The sequence below is a fragment of the Triticum aestivum genome, chromosome 5A, assembly GCF_018294505.1.
Source record: "Triticum aestivum cultivar Chinese Spring chromosome 5A, IWGSC CS RefSeq v2.1, whole genome shotgun sequence".
Lineage (NCBI taxonomy): Eukaryota > Viridiplantae > Streptophyta > Magnoliopsida > Poales > Poaceae > Triticum > Triticum aestivum.
In genome coordinates, this window is record NC_057806.1 from 565,549,481 (window position 1) to 565,574,725 (window position 25,245).

General features: G+C 42.0%; 2 pseudogenes; both read right to left on the bottom strand.

Annotated features, from left to right (window-relative positions):
* Positions 1-1,500: 1,500 nt before the first annotated feature.
* LOC123107723 (noroxomaritidine synthase 3-like) lies at positions 1,501-4,665 on the bottom strand (annotated as a pseudogene).
* A 17,902-nt stretch (positions 4,666-22,567) lies between these two features.
* Positions 22,568-25,026, bottom strand: LOC123107724 (alkane hydroxylase MAH1-like; annotated as a pseudogene).
* Between the last annotated feature and the right edge of the window lie 219 nt (positions 25,027-25,245).

Genomic DNA, 25,245 nt, shown 5'->3' on the forward strand with positions numbered 1-25,245 from the left:
GTCGTCCCCTTCATGAAGGCGCCGCCTTGGAGCCCAGGGTTCGTCATATGTGGTTTCACCTCTTTGCGTAGTGCTAGGGATGGTGTTGCTGTGCTCAGCGCCTATGTATCTTGCCTTGGGTGTGTGTGTGTGTGTGTTGTGTGGGCGTGAGTTTGTACTGGGTGATGTTGAATGGTGCTTTATATATAAAGTAGGGAGAAAGCCTTTTTCGGTAAATAAATATCCTATTGATTGTGACCCTCCTCCCACTCGAATGTTTATTCAACATGCAAGGAATATCTATTTAATTAGGAAATAATATCTACATGTGGGCATGTTACTTTGAGTCTTTACTTAACTTTTTGAAACAAGGCAAAAGATTTGCCATTTTCATTTATTAAGGAGAAGAGAATTGCCTAGTTAATTGACAGAAAATCGGGCTAAAACCGTTACAACCCAAGCCACATGACACGGGCATCACCGGTCAACCTGGCCACCGACATGGTACACAACCACGATGTCACATGCCACCGGATGGCCACACGCGCAAGGATCTATGACCGTGATGGTTAAAATATAGAGTGCTCATTTCTCGCTTGTTACCTGGTCATAGAAGTAGCAAAGAAAGATATTTTAGTGTCGATGTTATTATTACTTATTATTTATTGCGATTCATATTTATTTCATGGTGATCCATATTATTATGTATATTGGTGTATATTGGTCATAATTTTAAATATATAGCACGCTATCTCGGCACTATAGCACCCATTTATCTGCTAACGCTTATGCCGCTATTTAAAACTTTGATCGTGGTGTATATTTAAGACCAAGGTGGTCGTAGGTCGATAGCAACAGAAGAAAGAAATGTATATCCTTTGTGACTCTCCGTCAAAACAGATGTTGATTCCACATGCGATAAATGACATTTCCTTAGAAAATAATTAGTATCCAAAAGTGATAAACAAACTATCAAAGGGTCCCATATATCAAAGCCAACTGTATAACATTTGTTCTTCCCATACATTAGATGGCTTCGTCTGTGTGTGTGTGTGTCTCTCATTGCTAATGTCTAAAACGTGGTACCAGTGGAGTAGATAGGTGGGCTCAATGAGGACGAATGTTCATGGAGCTGGGGCGCATTCATTCACTCAACTTGAATAGCGACCTAAACCTGTCTTATTACATACAACTCAATCAAAAAAATGCTAATAATCTAGGTATGGCCTCTCGATTGATTCTATGTAGAAACCATGAGTGCATCAACAAGACAAAATACAAAGCACATCCACAACTAGACCAACTATGCCCACTCCTCCGTCCAAGAGAGACAGAAAATGCTTCCGAGGCAAGCTATCCTTCGATCCTCATCCTCGTCCCCGACTCAACAAAAAATATATGCAAATAATAGATATAAATTTAAACATATGTCCTTATTATTTTATCAAATAAATAGCAATCCATGTATATAAATACAATACTGAGATTCCAGGCCTAGGAAGAACCATGCAGGACCCTTAAGTAAGTTTGAACACAAGGATTGTGTAATGTTACAATTCTCGCTTCCTCAGTTTAACTATAAATACATTTTTCATCTGTAGTATACAAGATGGCTTAGGCTGGATGATCTGCCCTTCCACCACCTCGACATCAAAGTTCCACAACACAGTCGCAACGATGGTCTTCATCTGCATAACCGCAATCTCCTTGCCAGGGCAGATCCTCGAGCCTGAGTTGAAGGCCAAGAACTTGTGAGATGGTACGTACCTCTGGGTGTTACCATCCTTTGACAACCACCTATTTAGGTTATAGTCAAGGCAGTCTTTACCCCATAGGTCTTCCAATCTCCCCATGGAGTGGAGAGAAATAAGGATGGTGTCCCCGGCCTTCACCTCATGGCCACTCGGCATGATATCAGCAGCAGCCACTGTCTTGCGCTCAATAGGTGCCGATGGGTACAACCTAAGAGTCTCTTACAATGCAGCTCTGAGATAGACCAGAGGTTTTGTATCCTCTGGTTCAAAGATCATCATGGCACCCGTACTCGCGGGTACTTTGTGCGATGCAATGGGTGAGAGGTGACTGCGGATAATTGATACAATGCCAGGGTTCTGGGCGAGGTTGTAGAAGACCCAGGGTAGAGTGGTACCAATCGTGTCCCGCCCAGCAAGCATGAAGGTGAGGAGCACCGCATGGAGCAAGTCATTGTCTATGTAGTCTGGGTCATTTATGTAGGAAGATTGAATATCCTCGTGTTCATCATCATTACTCAATGCACATCTTCTCCCATTAGAGTTATCTTACTCCTCTCCTCGATCATCTCTGCAGCAAATCTTCTTAGCACCGTGTGCGCCGTGTGAAGCTTCCTCTCAGAGCCGATGTTTAGGCGCCTCATTGCCTTCCAGCAAGAGGCTGAAATTAAGTGTGGGATAAATCAAACCTCCATGACCGTGTCCATCGCGACCGCGGCATCCATGGGTGGCATCGACATGTCTAAGGAGAAGGACAGGAGGCCAGGGTCCACGCCAAAGAGAGGTGTGGCAGCCAAGTCAAACATAAACCTGGAAAACACTTCTTGCATGTCGAACGGAGTGCCGGTGCTTGCAAGGTGGGAAAATAATGGTAGAAGGCCATTCTCCACCTTTTCACGGCAGCAAGTTGCCATACTAGCAACCAACCGCGGGCTGCTAAGCACGCTCTGGATTTTTGCGCGCGGCCGAAGAGAGGGTGCACCATCCATGGTGAAGAGGCTGCCAGCCATTATGTCAAACTCTGCTCTCCCTTGGGGAAGTTGGTGTAGTTTGTGGTGAAGATGTGTCATACATTCGCGGGGTCGCAGGTGATGAGCAACCGCATCCCGCTCCCAACCGGGCCATGCGCCTTGAAGTTGTGGCCTGATTCGGCAAGCACTATGGAGAGATAGTCATGCAAGTTGTGGGAGTTCGCCAAGAAGGAAGGTAAATGTGCAATATTGGCCAGTTTGTGGGAAGCATTGTTGGGTTCTTTGATATACTACTATACCTAAAGTAGTAGTACATAGGGACAAGTAGCACGAGAGTGGAGATGAGCAGCTCTTGTGAGAAACTACTCGACATTATTATCATGAGGGTAGCGGGGGATATGCTATTGTAGTACTATTTCGATTTATGCATCCTGCAATCGAACATGGAGATGGCTTCATTTATAGACAAGTTCCCTCGATCTAAGTCCATTGTGGTGCACGTTGTTTTGCATTGTGAAGTGCATGTTGACTAGCCAATAACTAGCTTGCCACTACAAGAATATATAATATATTTGTAGCTCCAACAAAGGTAGTTATACGCTCGAGAAAAGTCTCCAAATCGCACTTAATTAGCAGTTGGCCAGTAACCAATCACTCACCAATTAGGAAATATAATAGTCTTTTTTGCTTATTTGGTGGTGGATGTCTATCTTGAGATAGTTAGCCGTATCTATTCTTTCAAAAACTATCAAAACTAAAAACATAATAGCTAATGAACCTTTAAAGCTATTAGTCAAACTATGGTATCTTTTTCATGGAACTTGGAAGTTGAATTTAGGCAAGGATCTTTGATCACGATGGATGTAAACGTAGAGGGTTTTCTTCCCACAAGCTACCGGTACCGGTCACATTAGCAGTGATGGAAACTGGTTTTGTTGAAATTATTATGGCCCATCCACTTTGGTCTATATTAATTTATGTTGTTGTCGATATTATTATCACTATAGTGATATATATTTATATCCATCATGATCATAGGCTACTAGGAAGCAAATAATGAAATGACAAGCACTCTCACCGGTCCTTTTTTATCTGCATATAAGTTTTGTCCGAACTCAAAATATGTTTACTTTGACTGAACTTCTAGAAAAAAGTATCAAGTTGACAAGCCAATAATTAGCTTTCCACTACAAGAATATATTTGTAGCTCCAACAGAGGTAGTTATACGCTCGAGAAAAGTCTCCAAATTGCACTTAATTAGCAGTTGGTCAGTAACCAATCACTCACCAATTAGGAAATATAATAGTCTTTTTGCTTATTCGGTGGTGGATGTCTATCTTGAGATAGTTAGCTGTACCTATTCTTTCTAAAACTAAAAAAATTAAAAACATAATAGCTAATGAATCTTTAAAGCTACTAGTCAAACTATGGTATCTTTTTCATGGAACTTGGACGTTGAATTTAGGCAAGGATCTTTGATCACGATGGATGCAAACGTAGAGGGTTTTCTTCCCACGAGCTACCGGTACCGGTCAAATTAGTAGTGATGGAAACTGGTTTTGTTGAAGTTATTATGGCCCATCCACTTTGGTCTATACTAATTTACGCCGTTGTCGATATTATTATCACTGTAGTGATATATATTTATATCCATCATGATCATAGGCTACTAGGAAGGAAATAATGAAATGACAAGCACTCTCACCGGTCCTTTTTTATCTGCATATAAGTTTTGTCCGAAGTCAAAATATCTTTACTTTGACCGAACTTCTAGAAAAAAGTATCAACATTCATGAAGCCAAATCAATACTTTAGGTTCACTAGCACAAATTCCCATGCGTTGCAACGGGTGAAAAAACCACACTTTTCTAACCCAATTGCTCAAGACCCCCCACCCCCATTCCTCATTCCACGATCCACCGCTAGGCATGATGACATGAACAAACTCTTTGAAATCCTGCATGCTGCCATGAAAATATGTATTGCAGAAAAATATATGAACATATTTCAGAAGTGTACTAAAGGTGTGTGGAATTTAAATCACATAAATATCTACCTGGTTGTTAGTATCCCTTCATCACTTTGTTGGAGTTGCTTAGTGATGCCCAAAACATATCGCATTATACTGTAAATAGTAAAGTTTATTCTAGTACAATGTTTGTGCTTCACTACGGAGGTAACACTGATTTTCATGATCCAATGTTGGCTAGGTTTAGGGACTGTGTATATAGCACTATTCGTGTCCAACAATCAAGCAAATATTTTTAACATGTACTATCTTTTTCATCATATATTTTTTAAATATATTGTACATGAACAATAAGTAAAAAAATTAATTATTATTTAGACATAGTTTTTCTTGCAAGTGTTAAACAATTCTAACATAATTTTCTCTCCATTTATGGGAGGGGTAAAACTACGCGTTCGTGGGACTATAGCTAGTGGCATAGGATGAAATGTTTTTGAGGGGGGCCAGTTTTGAATGATTTCTAACTGGTATACTTTTGTTCCCACAATCTTTTTAGAGATCAACAACTCATTATGGGAGAAAAGAAATGACAAAAAATCACGAGGCTATTAGGACACTTTCCTTTTTATTACGGGACGACTTCTCACTTTGCTATTTTTCTCAATCAATCCCAGAAATCCCTCCTTTTTTCTTTATTTTCAATTCCCGGAATCCCTACTTTCCTTCTTTGTTCTCTCCTTCTTCCTTGTTAGGACACTTTCTTCTTATTACGGGATGGCTGGTTTCCCAGTTTTTTCCCGAATCCCTATTTTCCTTCTTATTACGGGACACCTTCCTACTTTCCTATTTTTCGCTTTCAGTCCCCGAAACCCCTCCTTTCCTTCTTTTTACCGGACAGGTTCCCACCTTCCTATTTTTTTGTCAATCACGGAAATCCCTTCTTTCCATCTTTATCTTTAGGAAACATGAGACCCACACTTCACTATGTTCGCTAGATGACTTCTTGATATACCAAGGAGATTAAAGATGTATGCAAATTGGGTAGATTGGATTTGAGGGAGAAAGGTGGGACTATTTAACAACTGAATCAACCTTTGTTTCTTCAAATATCAGAACTAGTTCGGTTGGCTGTGCCATTATCTATTGGACATTAAGTTTGGGGATTGAATCCTCTCATCGACATGTATTTTTTGCTTCAGACATGATAGGTGGGCCAGAGCGCACGGGCGGGCTCAGTTCACCCGGCTCGGACGAATTATACTCACCACGATGGACGAAACAAACATTGACGGGTGAAACTAATAACGAATGAAAATTAGGGAGGAAGAAGCTTTAGTCCTTTTATTTATTTTTGAACACAACACAGACACAAGCGGTCATATACACGTGCATACACTCACCCCTATGAACGCACACACGCACATCCTACCCCTACGAGCACATCCGAAAGACTGAGCCGGCATATCATCTTGAAATTTATGAAGTGTTAGTCCTTTTATTAATAGATATAGATATAGATTATGAAATGTAGTTTCATAGTACATATATATTTGGTATTGTTGATGTTGATACTTTTTAATATAAATTTGGTTAAATTTTTTGCAACATTTGACTTGACATAAATCTAATACGCAAAGTAAAAAGAACTGGAGAGAGTATCTTATATCCATTGTGACCCTCTACCCACGAATGTCGATCCAACCTGCGTTGAATACCAAGGTACGCCCATTGTTTCTAAATATAACCCTTTTTAGAGATTCTAATAAAATCTTATATATCTACTGATTAGAGGCACCATTCAAGCGTTTTAATTAAGCCACACCATCATAATCAATTAAACCATTGGATTGTTAAATTAAGTCCGAGATAAGAAGAAAACTTGCACAACACAGATGGTTCCGGCCGTCCAAAAAGACACGTGACACGGCCAATGTTTCGAAAAAAAATCCATATATTCCTTTAAAGCAAATGATAAAGTCCTTCCATAATTACTATATACTCCCTCAGTTCCTTTATATTAGGTGTATTTGTTTTTTCATTAAATTCCACAATGTAAGGTGCATTTTCTCTAATTCCTCGTAATTCCCCTTTTATACCTCCAGAAAGAGGAAAGTATCTCTATCCTGATTTCCTTTGTCTGTCCTTGTATCAAAAGAAGAAAACTATCTCTCTCTGGATTGCATGTATCTCTTACTTTCTTGGACTCAAGGATTTACATCATAAACAGAAAAGATAGCGTCCTTATAAAAACAGTACCTGTAATAGGAAAAAAACCATTTTAACATCATAAACTTTATTGGGAATCCAACAAAGACAAACATGCATCAGTGGCAACAACAACCCATATCCAGATATTCATATTATTGTCTGGCATTGCTAACTTGTAACAACTTTGTTGTATCTAACATTAAAGTTGCTAGCCCGTGCAGATGCACGGGTTAACGACTAGTGAACTAAATACAAAACAAAATGAATGAATCTACATTGTAAAATATGTCTATATACATATGTATTTAGTCCATATAGAAATCTCTAAAAATAATAATATTTAAGAACGGAGGGAATAGGAATAATTAACTACTAGGGTTCATATGAAAGCCAATCGATTTGGGTGGGCACAAAACCTGAACAACAAATCAAAATAATCTAGTAATATACTACAAATATATAACTTTTTTATGGAACTAGCAGTCACATAGATCCGCCAATTTTTTTATTTTTATATGTTAACTTTAGGCATTGGTTTCTAGTAGGAGCAGTGTGGTGCAGACACCGAAAAAACATCTCCCGTCACCGACCCAGCCATGCGTAGAAACCATCGAGCGCAACCGCAATGCATGCCACCAGAAAGGCCAAACTATCCAACACTCGTGCATGCGCCTCTGTAGCATTAGTTTCCCCCATTCTCTAGTCTACACAACCACATATTATAAAACTCTGCAACACGGCAATGGTGTTACAAAAACGAGAAGATCCCACACATATGAGACACACATAGAGAATGTGACCCAACACGTTAAATAGATAGTAACTACAGCTCTTCCTTTCCATGGAGTATACAAAATGTAATTTAGACAAGGTTCTTCGTTAACGATGGATAGATATAGAAGTTTTGATTCTTCTGTTATGTCATGCTCCAAATTCAACTATAAAGAGAAAGACAAACTTCTAAAGAGCAAGCAAAACGAGGCCCATCACCAGTAGGCTTGGGCCAAAGCAGAGCGAAGCGAGGCCCGTCACTGCTGCTTGCCAGGTGGGCAAAGAATGGGAGAAGGCTGTTCTCCAACTTGTCACAATAACAAGTTGCCATTATAGAAACCAACCGCGGGCTGATAAGCACGCTCTTGATTTCTGCGCGTGGACGCAGAGACAGTGCACAATCAATGGTGAAGAGGCTGTCAGCCATGATATCAAAGATAGCGGCATACTCTGCTCCCTTGGGAAAGTTGGTATAGTTTGTGGTGAAGATGTGTTGGACATTCGTGGGGTCACAGGTGATGAGTAACTGCATCCCGCTCCTGACCTAGCCATGTACCTTGGAGTTGTGGCCTGAATCGACAAGGAGTATGATGAGATAGTCACGCAAGTTGTGGGCGTTGGCCAGGAAGGAAGGTAGCATGTGCAATATTGGTTAGTCTGTGGGAAGCATTGTTTGGTTCTTTGATCTACTACTATACCAAAGTAGATGTACATAGGGACACGTAGCAGGAGAGTGGAGATGAGCAGCTCTTGCGAGAAACTAATTGACAATATTATCATGAGGGTAGTGGGGAATATGCTACTGTCGTACTACTTTGATATATGCATCCTGTGATCGAAGATGGCGATGGCTTCATTTATAGAGAAGTTCCCTCGATCTTAGTCCATTGATATGCACGTTCTTTCGCACTATGAAGTGCGTGTTGACTAACCAATAATTAGCTAGCAACTAGAATATTATATTTGTAGCTCTAACAAAGGTAGTTATATGCTTGAGAAAAGTCTCTAAATCGTACTTAATTAGCACTTGGTCAGTAACCAATCACTATCCGATCAGGAAATACAATAATCTTTTTTACTTATTTTGTGGTGGATGTCCATCTTGAGATATATACTTAGCCGTATCTATTCTTTCCGAAACTATGAAAATTAGAAATGTGCTAGTTAATGAACCTTTAAAGCTACTAGTCAAACTATGGTATCTTTTTCATGGAAGTTAAAAGTTGAATTTAGGCAAGGATCTTTGATCACGCTGGATATAAACGTAAATGGTTTGCTTCCCACAAGCTATCGGACCGGATACATTAGTAGTGATGGAAGCTGGTTTTGTTGAAGTTATTAGGACCCATCCAGTGCGGTCCATATTTATTTACGTAGTTATCGATACTATTATCACTATAGTGATATATATTTATATCCATCATGGTCATAGGCTGGTAGCAAGCAAAGAATGAAATGACAAGTACTCCCTTCGGTCCTTTTTAGTCTGCACATAAGTTTTGTCTGAAGTCAAAGTATCTTTGCTTTGACCAAACTTCCAGAAAAAAGTATCAACATTCTCGAAGCCAAATCAATACTTTATGTTCATTATGAAATATAGTCTCAAAGTATGTATATTTGGTATTCTTGATGTTGATATTTTTAAAATAAATTTGGTAAAACTTTGCAATGTTTGACTTGACATAAATCTAATATGTAGAGTAAAAAGGACTAAAATGATTATCTAATGCCCATTGTGACCCTCTACCCACGATGTCGATCCAATGAATACCAATGTATGCCCATCGTTGCTAAATATAAGGGTTTTTAGAAATTATAAAAAATGAACTAAATACAAAGGAAAATGAATGAATCTACACTCTAAAATATGTCTATATACATCTGTATTCAGTCCATATTGAATTTTCTAAACAGACTTATATTTAAGAAATGAGGGAGTGGGAATAATTAACTACTAGGGTCCATATGAAAGCCAATCGATTTGGGTGGGTATAAAACCTGAACAGAAAATCAAAATAATCTAGTAATATAGTACAAGTATATAACTTTTTTTATAGAACTAGCAGTCACATAGATCCTCCAATTTTTCTATTTTTATATGTTAACTTTAGGCATTGGTTTCTAGTGGGAGCAGTATGGTACGCACACCCGAAAGAACATCTCCCTTCACCGACTCAGCCATGCGTAGACACCATCGAGCGCAACCGCAATGCCACTAGAAAGGCCTAACTGTCCCACACTCGTGCATGTACCTCTGTAGCAATAGTCCCCCCTTCTCTAGTCTACAACACCACATATAATAAAACTCCGCAACATGGCAATGGTGTTACAAAAACGAGAAGAGCCCACACGTATGAGACACACATAGAGAATGTGAGCCAACGTGTTAAATAGACAGTAACTGTAGCTCTTCCTTTCCGTGGAGCTTACAAAATGTAATTTAGACAAGGTTCTTCGTTGACGATGGATAGATATAGAATTTTTTATTCTTCTATTATGTCATGCTCCAAATTCAAGTATAAAGGGAAAGGCAAACTTCTGATGAGCGAGCAGAACGAGGCCCATCATCGATAGGCTTGGGCCAAAGTAGAGCGGAGCGAGTCGCGTCGCCGATGCTTGCTAGGCGGGCAAAGAATGGGAGAAGGCTGTTCTCCAACTTGTCACAGTAACAAGTCGCCATTATAGAAACCAACCGCGGGCTGATAAGCACGCTCTAGATTTTTGTGCGTGGCCGTAAAGATGGTGCACCATCAGTGGTGAAGAGGCTGCCAGCCATGATATCAAAGATGGTGGCGAACTCTGCTCCCTTGGGGAAGGCTATATAATTTGTGGTTAAGATTTGTCGGATATTCGCGGGGTCGCAGGTGATGAGTAACCACATCCCGCTCCCAACGGGGCCATGTACCCTGAAGTTGTGGCCTGAATCGGCAAGGAGTATGGTGAGATAGTCATTCAAGTTGTGGGTGTTGGCCAGGAAGGAAGGTAACCTGTGTAATATTGGACAATTTATGGGAAGCATTGTTGGGTTGTTTGATCTACTACTATACCTGAAGTAGATGTACATTGGGACACGTAGCAAGAGAGTGCAAATGAACAGCTCTTGCGAGAAACTACTTGACATTATTATCACGAGGGTAGTGGGGGATATTCTACTGCCGTACTACTTCGATTTATGCATCCTGCAATCGAGATGCCCATGGCTTCATTTAGTGACAAGTTCCCTCGATCTAAGTCCATTGATGTGCACGTTCTTTCGCATTTTGAAGTGTGTGTTGACTAACCAATAATTAGCTAGCAACTAGAAGATTATATTTGTAGCTCCAACAAAGGTAGTTATATGCTCAAGAAAAGTCTCCAAATCGTACTTAATTAGCAGTTGGTCAGTAGCCAATCACTATCCGACTAGGAAATACAATTGTATTTTTAATTATTTGGTTGCAGATGTTGATCCTGAGACATATACTTAGCCGTATCTATTCTTTCTGAAACTATGAAAAATTCAAAATATGCCAGTTAATGAATCTTTAAAGGTACTAGTCAAACTATGGTATCTTTTTCATGGAAGTTAAAATTTGAATTTAGGCATGGATCTTGGATCACGATGGGTATAAATGTAGATGGTTTGCTTCCCACAAGCTATCAGGACCGGTCACATTCGTAGTGATTGAAGATTGTTTTGTTGAAGTTATTAGGACGCATCCACTGTGGTCCATATTTATTTATGTCGTTGTCGATATTATTATCACTATAGTGATATATATATTTATATCCATCGTGATCATAGGCTGGTAGCAAGCAAAGAATGAAATGACAAGTACTCCCTCCGGTCCTTTTTAGTCTACATATACGTTTTGTCCGAAGTCAAAATATCTTTACTTTGATCAAACTTCCAGAAAAAAGTATCAACATTCACGAAGCCAAATCAATACTTTAGGTTCATTCTGAAATGTAGTTTCATAGTAAATACTTTTTTCTGGTATTCTTGATGTTGATACTTTTCATTATAAATTTGGTCAAACTTTGCAATGTTCTACTTGACATATATGTAATACATAGAGTAAAAAGGAATGGAAGGAGTATCTTATGTGCATTGTGACCCTCTACACACGAATGTCGATCTAATGAATACCAAGGTACGCCCATCATTCCTAAATATAAGCATTTTTTGAAATTATAATAAAATGAACTAAATACAAAGCAACATGAATGAATCTACACTCTAAAATACGTCTATATACATTTGTATTTAGTCCATATTGAAATTTCTAAACAGACTTATATTTAAGAACAGAGGGAGTGGGAATAATTAAGTACTAGGGTACATAGGAAAGCCAATCAATTTGGGTGAGCATAAAACCTGAACAGCAAATCGAAATAATCTAGTAATATACTACAAGTATATAACTTTTTTTTATAGAACTAGCAGTCACATAGATCCTCCAATTTTTCTATTTTTATATGTTAATTTTAGGCATTGGTTTCTAGTGGGTTTAGTATGGTACACACACCCGAAAGAACATCTCCCTTGACTGACCCAGCCATGCGTAGACACCATCGAGCGCAACTGCAATGCCACCAGAAAGGCCAAACTATCCCACACTCATGCATGCGCCACTGTCGCAATAGTTTCCCCCCCTCTCTAGTCTACAACATGACATATAACATAACACTGCAACACGACAATGGTGATACAAAAACAAGAAGCGCCCACACATATGAGACACACATAGAGAATGTGACCCAACACATTAAATTGACAGTAACTATAGCTCTTCCTTTCCGTGGAGATTACAAAATGTAATTTAGACAAGGTTCTTTGTTAACGATGGATAGATATAGAAGTTTTGATTCTTCTATTATGTCATGCTCCAAATTCAAGTATAAAAAGAAAGACAAACTTCTGATGAGCGAACGGAATGAGGCCCGTCATCGATATGCTTGGGCCAAAGCAGAGCGGAGGGAGGCCCGTCGCCGATGCTTGCCAGGCGGGCAAATAATGGGAGAAGGTCGTTCTCCACCTTGTCACGATAGCAAGTTGCCATTCTAGAAACTAATCGCGGGTTGATAAGCACCCTCTAGATTTTTGTGTGTGGTCGAAGAGACGGTGAACCATCAATGGTGAAGTGGCTGCAAACCATGATATCAAAGATGGCAGTGAACTCTGCTCCCTTGGGTAAGTTGTTATAGTTTGTGGTGAAGATTTGTCGGACATTCGCGGGGTCGCAGGTTATGTACCCTGATTAACCACATCCCGCTCCCAACGGGGCTATGTACCCTGCAGTTGTGGCCTGAATCAGCAAGGAGTATGGTGAGATAGTCATGCAAGTTGTCAGTGTTGGGTAGGAAGGAAGGCAACATGTGCAATATTGGACATTTTGTGGGAAGCGTTGTTGGGTTCTTTGATCTACTACTATACCTGAAGTAGATGTACATAGGAACACGTAGCTGATATGTCTCCAACGTATCTATAATTTTTGATTGTTCCATGCTATTATATTATCTATTTTGGATGTTTTATATGCATTAATATGCTATTTATATGATTTTTGGGACTAACCTATTAACATAGTGTTGGGGAACATAGTAATTTCAAAAAAATTCCTACGTACACGCAAGATCATGGTGATGCATAGCAATGAGAGGGGAGAGTGTGTCCACGTACCCTCGTAGAACGAAAGCAGAAGCGTTAGCACAACACGGTTGATGTAGTCATACGTCTTCACGATCCGACCGATCAAGCACCGAATGCACGGCACCTCTGAGTTCTGCACACGTTCAACTCGATGAAGTCCCTCGAACTCCGATCCAGCCGAGTTTGGAGGGAGAGTTCCGTCAGCATGACGGTGTGGTGACGATGATGATGTTCTACCGACGCAAGGCTTCGCCTAAGCACCGCTACGATATGACCGAGGTGGATTATGGTGGAAGAGGGCACCACACACGGCTAAAAGATCCAAGAGATCAATTGTTGTGTCTATGGGGTGCCCCCTCCTCCGTATATAAAGGGAGGGGGAGGAGGAGGGGGCCGGCCAAGGGGATAGGCGTGCCCAAGGAGGGGCAATCCTACTCCAAGTAGGTTTGCCCCCCCCCTTTCTTATTCCAACTAGGAGAAGGGGGAAGGAGGAGGTGGAGAGAAGGAAGGAGAAGGGGGGCCGCTCCCCTTCCCTTTCCCAATTCGGATTCGGGCAAGGGGGGCCACACACCACCTCTTGGCCTCCCTCTCTCCTTTCCACTAAGGCCCATAAGGCCCAATAGCTTCCGGGGGGGGGGGGGGTTCCGGTAACCCCCGGTACTCCGATAAATATCCGATAATCTCCGGAAGCATTCCGTTGTCCGAATATAGTCGTCCAATATATCAATCTTCGTGTCTCGACCATTTCGAGACTCCTCGTTATGTACGTGATCATATCAGGGACTCCAAACTAACTTCGGTACATCAAAACACATAAACTCATAATATAACCGTCGTCGAACTTTAAGCGTGCGGACCCTACGGGTTTGAGAACTATGTATACATGACCGAGACACGTCTTCGGTCAATAACCAATAGCGGAACCTGGATGCTCATATTGGCTCATACATATTTTACGAAGATCTTTATCGGTCAAACCGCATAACAACATACGTTGTTCCCTTTGTCAACGGTATATTACTTGCCCGAGATTCGATCGTCGGTATCTCAATACCTAGTTCAATCTCGTTACCGGCAAGTCTCTTTACTCGTTCTGTAATACATCATCCCGCAACTAACTCATTAGTTGCAATGCTTGCAAGGCTTAAGTGATGTGTATTACCGAGTGTGCCCAGAGATACCTCTCCGACAATCAGAGTGACAAATCCTAATCTCGAAATATGCCAACCCAACAAGTACCTTCGGAGACACCTATAGAGCACCTTTATAATCACCCAATTACCTTGTGACGTTTGGTAGTGCACATAGTGTTCCTATGGTAAACGGGAGTTGCATAATCTCATAGTCATCGGAACATGTATAAGTCATGAAGAAAGCAATAGCAACAAACTAAACGATCAAGTGCTAAGCTGACGGAATGGGTCAAGTCAATCACATCATTCTCCTAATGATGTGATCCCGTTAATCAAATGACAACTCTTTGTCTATGGATAGGAAACATAACCATCTTTGGTCAACGAGCTAGTCAAGTAGAGGCACTCTGTTGGTCTATGTATTCACACATGTATCATGTTTCCGGTTAATACAATTTTAGCATGAATAATAAACATTTATCATGATATAAGAAAATAAATAATAACTTTATTATTGCCTCTAGGGTATATTTCCTTCAGTCTCCCACTTGCACTAGAGTCAATAATCTAGATTACACGGTAATGATTCTAACACCCATGGAGCCTTGGTGCTGATCATGTTTTGCTCGTGGAAGAGGCTTAGTCAACGGGTCTGTAACATTCAGATCCATATGTATCTTGCAAATCTCTATGTCTCCCACCTGGACTTGATCCCAGATGGAATTGAAGCGTCTCTTGATGTGCTTGGTTCTCTAGCGAAATCTGGATTCCTTTGCCAAAGCAATTGCACCAGTATTATCACAAAAAAAATTCATTCGACCCGATGCACTAGGTATGACACCTAGATCAGATATGAACTCCTTCATCCAGACTCCTTCATTTGCTGCTTCCAAAGCAGCTATGTACTCCGCTTCACATGTAGATCCCGCTACGACGCTTTGTTAGAACTGCACCAACTGACAGCTCCACCGTTTAATAAAAACACGTATCCGGTTTGCGATTTAGAATCGTCCGGGTCAGTGTCAAAGCTTGCATCGACGTAACCATTTAAGACAAGCTCTTTGTCACCTCCATTAACGAGAAACATATCCTTCGTCCTTTTCAGGTATTTCAGGATGTTCTTGACCACTGTCCAGTGATCCACTCCTGGATTACTTTGGTACCTCCCTGCTAAACTAATAGCAAGGCACAGATCAGGTCTAGTACATAGCATTGCATACATGATAGAGGCTATGGCTGAAGCATAGAGAACATCTTTCATTTTCTCTCTATCTTCTGAAGTGGTCGGGCATTGAGTCTTACTCAAATTCACACCTTATAACACAGGCAAAAACCCTTTCTTTGCTTGATCCATTTTGAACTTCTTCAAAACTTTGTTAGGGTATGTGCTTTGTGAAAGTCCAATTAAGCGTCTCGATCTATCTCTATAGATCTTGATGCCCAATATATAAGCAGCTTCACCGAGGTCTTTCATTGAAAAACTCTTATTCAAATATCCTTTTATGCTATCCAAAAATTCTATATCATTTCCAATTAACAGTATGTCATCCACATATAATATTAGAAATGCTACAGAGCTCCCACTCACTTTGTTGTAAATACAAGCTTCTCCAAAAGTCTGTATAAAACCATATGCTTTGGTTACACTATCAAAACGTTTATTCCAACTCCGAGAGGCTTGCACCAGTCCATAAATGGATTGCTGGAGCTTGCACACTTTGTTAGCTCCCTTTAGATCAACAAAACCTTCCGGTTGCATCATATACAACTCTTCTTCCAGAAATCCATTCAGGAATGCAGTCTTGACATCCATTTGCCAAATTTTATAATCATAAAATGCGGCAATTGCTAACATGATTCGGACAGACTTAAGCATCACTACAGGTGAGAAAGTCTCATCATAGTCAATCCCTTGAACTTGTCGAAAAACTTTTTGCAACAAATCAAGCTTTATAGATAGTAACATTACCGTCAGCGTCAGTCTTCTTCTTGAAGATCCATTTATTTTCAATGGCTTGCCGATCATCGGGCAAGTCAACCAAAGTCCACACTTTGTTCTGATCCTATCTCAGATTTCATGGCCTCGAGCCATTTTGCGGAATCTGGGCTCACCATCACTTCTTCATAGTTCATAGGTTCATCGTGGTCTAGCAACATAACCTCCAGAACAGGATTACCATACCACTCTGGTGTGGATCTCACTCTCGTTGACCTATGAGGTTTAGTAACAACTTGATCTGAAGTTTCATGATCATCATCATTAACTTCCTCACTTATTGGTGTAGGTGTCATAGGAACCGGTTTATGTGATGAACTACTTTCCAATAAGGGAGCAGGTACAGTTACCTCATCAAGTTCTACTTTCCTCCCACTCACTTCTTTCGAGAGAAACTCCTTCTCTAGAAAGGATCCAAATTTAGCAACAAACATTTTGCCTTCAGATATGTGATAGAAGGTGTACCCAACAGTTTCCTTTGGGTATCCTATGAAGACACATTTCTCCTATTTGGGTTCGAGCTTATCAGCTTGAAGTTTTTTCACATAAGCATCGCAGCCCCAAACTTTAAGAAACGACAACTTTGGTTTCTTGCCAAACCACAATTCATAAGGCGTCGTTTCAACGGATTTCGATGGTGCCCTATTTAACGTGAATGCAGCCGTCTCTAAAGCATAACCCAAAAATGATAGCGGTAAATTAGTAAGAGACATCATAGATCACACCATATCTAGTAAAGTACGATTACGACGTTCGGACACACCATTACGCTGTGGTGTTCCGGGTGGTGTGAATTGCGAAACTATTCCGCATTGTTTCAAATGAAGACCAAACTCGTAACTCAAATATTCTCCTCCACGATCAGATCGTAGAAGCTTTATTTTCTTATTACGATGATTTTCAACTTCACTCTGAAATTCTTTGAACTTTTCAAAAGTTTCAGATTTATGTTTCATTAAATAGATATACCCATATCTGCTTAAATCATCTGTGAAGGTGAGAAAATAACGATATCCACCGCGATCCTCAATATTCATCGGACCACATACATCTGTTTGTATGATTTCCAACAAATCTGTTGCCCGCTCCATAGTTCTGGTGAACAGCATTTTAGTCATCTTTTCCATGAGGCACGTTTCGCAAGTACCAAGTGATTCATAACCAAGTGGTTCCAAAAGTCCATCAGTATATTTATTTCCACCGATTATCTTATCACGACATATATTTATATCCATCGTGATCGTGTGCCGGTAGCAGGCAAAGAAGGATGCCTAGTACTTTATATCCATTGTCGCCATCCTTCCTTGTGAATGTTTTTTCTGAATTAAAACGAAATTTTATTCATTAGCAATAACCAATACATCGTTTGTAAGAAACGTTACAATTTCACTAATAGGCTCCTTAAACCAATCCGAAGTCGAAAAAAATCTAGCTAATCTAGCAAGTTCATGTGCTACTTTATTAGCCTCTCTATTACAATATTCGAATTTAGTCATGATAAAATCACAAGCATAGTGATAGCAGTCATCGAAGATTGCCGCAGCCACTCCCGCCAACTGTCCTCCGTCCTGCACGGTCTCAATCACCTCCAGATTGTCAGAGTTGATGTTTAGGCGATTACATCCCGCCCTTTGCGCTAAATTTAGGCCAAATTTGACAGCTAAGGCCTCCGCCATGATAACATCCGCGCAGTAGTCTATCTTTCCATTCCCTCCTGCAATAAATCTACCCTTGTCGTCTCTCAATACTGCCCCCCTCGTACCCTTCAACAAGTCAAGGTCAAAAGAGGCGTCAACATTGAGTTTCACAAATCCCCTAGGAGGACATTTCCAACCCCCCTTTTTTATGGACGCCTTTGAAGATGATGCATTTACAAAATTATATGTAAGAGCTATGATCCCCATTGAGATCTGAGTCGCATTTTGAGTTAGTTCCTGGTGCACTAATTTCCGTCTTTCCCACCATATATACCAAACTGAGATAGCTATCATTTCTCTATCATTTTCATGCCCGATAATGCACAAGGCTTGATCTGGAAGGAGTAATAGGTATTCCAATGTTGCCTCTCCAGCACGATCAATCTCACAAGCTCTCTCAATAATCATATCCAACCCTAACCTTTTCCAAACCTCCTTCGCTTTTCTACATAGGAAAAGCAAGTGCTTCATATCTTCTACACCCTGAGAGCAGGTAGGGCAAGAGGGCAAGACCTTCATGTGTCTATTAGTGAGTGTTGTCTGACATGGGAGAGTGCCATGTAGTGTCCGCCATAAAAAAATTGACTTCAGCCGGACAAGATAACTTCCATATCTGACACCATATAGGGTAGGCGTGCTCCATCCCATCCCATTGGAAAATTTTAGTTTGCGCCCATACTGATAGTTCCACTCCACAGAGTAAGCAGACCATACCGAAAACATACCATTTTTCGTATAAGTCCAGGCAATAAAATCCGTCATATTATGTTGCGAAATTGGGAATGTTGATCCAGTCTGCGATGATCATCTAGGTAGGAAATAATTAACTACTACTTAAGGGTGGTTATATGGAAGTGAATCCACTAGGGGGTGGGCATAATAAACTTGAAACCGAATATCAAACCAAATACCAAACTGAAATAAGTGAATTCTCAATTTATTTAGTGCCTTATTAACAGAACCAAATGCTACTACATATCCATGTTCATTTCTAGGAACATTGTAATTATATTTAAGATAAGGATATTCGATCAGGGTTTGCTTCTTCCTTGCTACCGGATGAAGCAGCAGGGGATGGAAAAGTTTTTGTCAAAGTTATTAGCACTTATCCATAGTCATGATCCATACTTATTTTGACCGTACTCCATATTATTATTTATCCTGAAATATGTTGATGTCTGTCACGATCGTAGGCTGGTTAGAACCAAAAGTGAATGGGAAAATAAATATCCTGAGTTTATTTCATCGTATATTTGTAGAGAGGGAGATCTCTCGACTCCGCCCTCCCGCTCGTCCACGCCGCCACCCCGTGGCGGCCGGGCGGGCCTCTTCTTCCCCGGCGCCCGTTGACTGAGCCCTTCTCCGCCCTCCTCGCCGGCACCTGCGCGGGCCGCCAGCCGAAGCCTGGTTGGCTTGGGTGGCGGCGGGGGCTCTCTCCTCCCCGTCTGTCTCCGCCAGTGCGGGGTGCTGTGGATCTAGCGTGGTGCGTTGCTGTGTGTAGGGCGCAGCGGCGGGGCTGCGGTCGCGACACTGGTGGCATGGGTGCTCGTCGGTGCCGCGGTGGTTGTGCGGTGGAGGCGGAGTTTCGTCCTTCGGGTGGTTCGTGCAGGGCGATCCCAGTCTGATCCGGCCAGATCTGGCGCTGGCGGCCCGTCCGGCGGCAAGGGCTATGGCCAGCAGGGGCATGTAGGTGTGGCGGCGGTTGGTGCGCATCCAGGCGGGCGGTGGGCGGCTAGCTTGCTTGCTCGGCCATGTGATGGCGCGGGTCATGGGCGGCTTGGGCCGTGGGCGGTCGCCCTACATTGGTAGGTGGTGGCGCCAACGCGGTGGAGGTTTGCCATGATCATCTCCTCCTCGAGGTGGTGGCTCATGGTGGTAGTCCAGGTCATTCGTGGCGGCGGCTAGGCTTATCCGGCGTCAGCCCGTTGGTGTGCGGCGTGTGTGGACCTTCAACCCTTCTCTTTGGGCATCCGTCCACTATCTTCGTCGATGGTTGGCCCTCCCCCAGTGACGGTCCATCACTCGTCTCGCACCTGGTGGTAGGACCGAGCTTGTCTCGCACCCTGCAGCAGGACCGAGCTTGTCTCGCACCCTGCAGCAGGACCGAGCCCGTCTCACTCCCGGCAGCAGAACCATGCTCGTCTCGCACTTGGCAGTAGGAATGAGCTCGTCTCGTGCCCGGTGTCGAGGACGGGGTGATGGAGGCCAGCCTTGGCCAGCCTATTGGGTCTCGGCACTGGGGCAGCCCGTGGGTGCGAAAGGCAGGTCCTTTTCACTCATGTCTTTGGTCCGGGTATCGGCTGATCTCGTGTGAGGAGGTGCCAAGGTCTTGGATGTCGGGGTGGCGGCCCTGACGGTGGCTCCGCGGGGCTCTTGGGCAGAGCCTGTGGCTTGATGATGCCTAGTTGCCATGGCCGTGTGGGCGGCATGGTAACCGAGGTGTGGTGTTCGGCGGCGGTGGATGATGGCCGGGGTGAAAACCCGCTCTTTCTTCGGATGGACCAGCGGCGGCAGACTCGTTCCCTTCTTGAAGGCGTCGTCGTGGCTCTCATTGCCCTTCATGTCACTCCGGGGGAAACTCTGATCATCGGATCGGGCGGTGGTGGCGCTCTGGTGTCGTCCCCTTCATGAAGGCTCCGCCATGGAGCCCACGGGTCGTCATATGTGCTTTCACCTCTTCGCGTAGTGCTAGGGATGGTGTTGTTGCGCTCAACGCCTATGTATCTTGCCTTGTGTGTGTGTGTGTGTTGTGTGGGCGTGAGTTTGTACTGGGTGATGTTGAACGGTGCTTTATATATAAAGTAGGGAGAAAGCCTCTTTCGGTAAATAAATATCCTATTGATTGTGACCCTCCACCCGCTCGAATGTTTATTCAACATGCAAGGAATATCTATTTAATTAGGAAATAATATCTACATGTGGGCATGTTACTTTGAGTCTTTACTTAACTTTTTGAAACAAGGCAAAAGATTTGCCATTTTCATTGATTAAGGAGAAGAGAATTGCCTGGTTAATTGACAGAAAACCGGGCTAAAACCGTTACAACCCAACCCACATGACATGGGCATCACCGGCCAACCTGGCCACCGACATGGGACACAACCACGACATCACATGCCACCGGATGGCCACACGCGCAAGCAAGCGACAACATCAGTGTTAGGTCCAGTTAATCAGAAATGAAGACAAAAAATAGCTATTGCTACAACAACATATAATTCATATAGTAAAGTATGAGTGTTATGTTTTATTCCCACCCATACCTAAATGGCCCGCTGGGTGAGCATAGAAAACGTGAAAAAGAACATTTGACTCCAAAGCAAAATAACCGAATTCTTGGTTAATTGAGTGTCAAGTTAGTAATGGACACTAATGCCATTATTACAAATATGTGTATTTGGAGATAACTTACGGTTGTATTCACACAAGGATCTATGACCATGATGCTTAAAATATAGAGTGCTCATTTCTCGCTTGTTACTCGATCATAGAAGCAGCAAAGAAAGATATTTTGCTGTCGATGTTATTATTACTTATTATTTATTGCGATTCATATTTATTTCATGGTGATCCATATTATTATGTATATTGGTCATAATTTTAAATATATAGCACGCTATCTCGGCACTATATATAGCACCCATTTATCTGCTAACGCTTATGCCGCTATTTAAAACTTTGATCATGGTGTATATTTAAGACCATGGTGGTCGTAGGTCGATAGCAACAGAAGAAAGAAATGTATATCCTTCGTGACTCTCCTTCAAAATAGATGTTGATTCCACATGCGATAAATGACATTTCCTTAGAAAATAATTAGTATCCAAAAGTGATAAACAAACTATCAAAGGGGTCCCATATATCAAAGCCAACTGTATAACATTTGTTCTTGCCATACATTAGATGGCTTCATCTCTCTCTCTCTCTCTCTCTCTCTGTGTGTGTGTGTGTGTGTGTGTCTCTCTCTCATTGCTAATGTCTAAAATGTGGTACCAGTGGAGTAGATAGGTGGGCTCAATGAGGATGAATGTTCATGGAGCTGGTGCGCATTCATTCACTCAACTTGAATAGCGACCTAAACTTGTCTGATTACATACAGCTCAATCAAACAAAAATCCTAATGATCTAGGTATGGCCTCTCGATTGATTCTAAGTAGAAACCATGAGTGCATCAACAAGACAAAATACAAAGAACATCCACAACCAGGCCAACTATGCCCACTCCTCCGTCCAAGAGAGACAGAAAATGCTTCCGAGGCAAGCTATCCTTAGATCCTCATCCTCGTCCCCGACTCAACAGAAGATGTATGCAAATAATAGATATAAATTTAAACATATGTCCTTATTATTTTATCAAATAAATAGCAATCCATGTATATAAATACAATAATGAGATTCCAGGCCTGGGAAGAACCATGCATGACCCTTAAGTAAGTTTAAACACAAGGATTGTGTAATGTTACAATTCTCGCTTCCTCAGTTTAACTATAAATCCATTTTTCATCTGTAGTATACAAGGTGGCTTGGGCTGGATGATCTGCCCTTCCACCACCTCGACATCAAAGTTCCACAACACAGTCGCAACGACGGTCTTCATCTGCATAACCGCAATCTCCTTGTCAGGGCAGATCCTCGAGCCTGAGTTGAAGGCCAAGAACTTGTGAGATGGTACGTACGTCAGGGTGTTTCCATCCTTTGACAACCACCTATTCGGGTTATAGTCAAGGCAGTCTTTACCCCATATGTCTTCCATTCTCCCCATGGAGTGGAGAGATATAAGGATGGTGTCCCCGACCTTCACCTCATGGCCACTAAGCATAGGATATCAGCAGCAGCCACTGTCTTGCGCTCAATAGGTGCCGGTGGGTACAACCTAAGAGTCTCATACAACGCAGCTCTGAGATAGACCAGAGGTTTTGTATCCTCTGGTTCAAAGATCATCATGGCACCCGTACTCGCGGGTACTTTGCGTGATGCAATGGGTGAGAGAAGACCCAGGGTAGAGTGGTACCAATCATGTCCCGCCCAGCAAGCATGAAGCTAAGGAGCACCGCATGGAGCAAGTCATTGACTTTGTAGTCTGGGTCATTTATGTAGGAAGATAGAATATCCTTGTGTTCATCATCATTACTCAATGCACATCTTCCCCCATTGAGAGTTATCTTACGCCTCTCCTCGATCATCTCTGAAGCAAATCTTCTTAGCACTGTGTGCGCCATCCGAAGCTTCCTCTCGGAGCCGATGTTTAGGTGCCTCATTGCCTTCCAGCATGAGGCTGGAATTAAGTGTCAGATAAATCCCACCTCCATGACCGTGTCCATCGCGACCGCGACATCCATGGGTGGCATCGACATGTCTAAGGAGAAGGACAAGAGGCCAGGGTCCACACCAAAGAGAGGTGTGGCAGCCATGTCAAACATAAACCTGGAAAACACTTCTTGCATGTCGAACGGAGTGCCGGTGCTTGCCAGGTGGGAAAATAATGGTAGAAGGCCATTCTCCATCTTGTCACGGTAGCAAGTTGCCATACTAGCAACCAACCGCGGGCTGCTAAGCACGCTCTGGATTTTTGCGCGCGGCCGAAGAGAGGGTGCACCATCAATGGTGAAGAGGCTGCCAGCCATGATGTCAAAGATGGCGGCAAACTCTGCTCCCTTGGGGAAGTTGGTGTAGTTTGTGGACAAGATGTGTCGTACATTCGTGGGGTCACAGGTGATGAGCAACCGCATCCCACTCCCAACCGGGCCATGCGCCTTGAAGTTGTGGCCTGATTCGGCAAGCACTATGGAGAGATAATCATGCAAGTTGTGGGAGTTGGCCAGGAAGGAAGGTAACATGTGCAGTATTGGCCAGTTTGTGGGAAGCATTGTTGGGTTCTTTGATCTACTACTATACCTAAAGTAGAAGTACATAGGGACAAGTAGCACGAGAGTGGATATGAGCAGCTCTTGCGAGAAACTACTCGACATTATTATCATGACGGCGGGGGATATGCTATTGTCGTACTACTTCGATTTATGCATCCTGCAATCGAACATGGAGATGGCTTCATTTATAGACAAGTTCCCTCGATCTAAGTCCATCGTGGTGCACGTTGTTTCGCATTGTGAAGTGCATGTTGACTAGCCAATAATTAGCTTGCCACTACAAGAATATATAATATATTTGTAGCTCCAACAAAGGTAGTTATACGCTCGAGAAAAGTCTCCAAATCGCACTTAATTAGCAGTTGGTCAATAACCAATCACTCACCAATTAGGAAATATAATAGTCTTTTTGCTTATTTGGTGTATATATATCTTGAGATAGTTAGCCGTATCTATTCTTTCTAAGACTATCAAAATTAAAAACATAATAGCTAATGAACCTTTAAAGGTACTAGTCAAACTATGGTATCTTTTTCATGGAACTTGGAAGTTGAATTTAGGCAAGGATCTTTGATCACGATGGATGTAAACGTAGAGGGTTTTCTTCCCACAAGCTACCGGTACCGGTCACATTAGCAGTGATGGAAACTGGTCTATATTATGGCCCATCCACTTTGGTCTATATTAGTTTACGTCATTGTCGATATTATTATCACTATAGTGATATATATTTATATCCATCATGATCGTAGTCTACTAGGAAGCAAATAATGAAATGACAAGCACTCTCACCGGTCCTTTTTTATCTGCATATAAGTTTTGTCCGAAGTCAAAATATCTTTACTTTGACCGAACTTCTAGAAAAAAGTATCAACATTCATGAAGCCAAATCAATACATTAGGTTCACTAGCACAAATGCCCATGCATTGCTACGGGTGAAAAAACCACACTTTTCTAACCCAATTGCTCAAGACCCCCCGCCCCCCATTCCTCATTCCATGATCCATCGCTAGGCATTATGACATGAACAAACTCTTTGAAATCCTCCATGCTACCATGAAAATATGTATTGCGGAAAAAAATATGAACATATTTCAGAAGTGTACTAAAGGTGTGTGGAATTTGAATCACATAAATATCGACCGGGTTGTCAGTATCCCTTCATGCCTTTGTTGGAGTTGCTTAGTGATGCCCAAAACATATCACATTATACTCTAAATAGTAAAGTTCATTCTAGTACAATGTTTGTGCTACGGAGGTAACACAGAT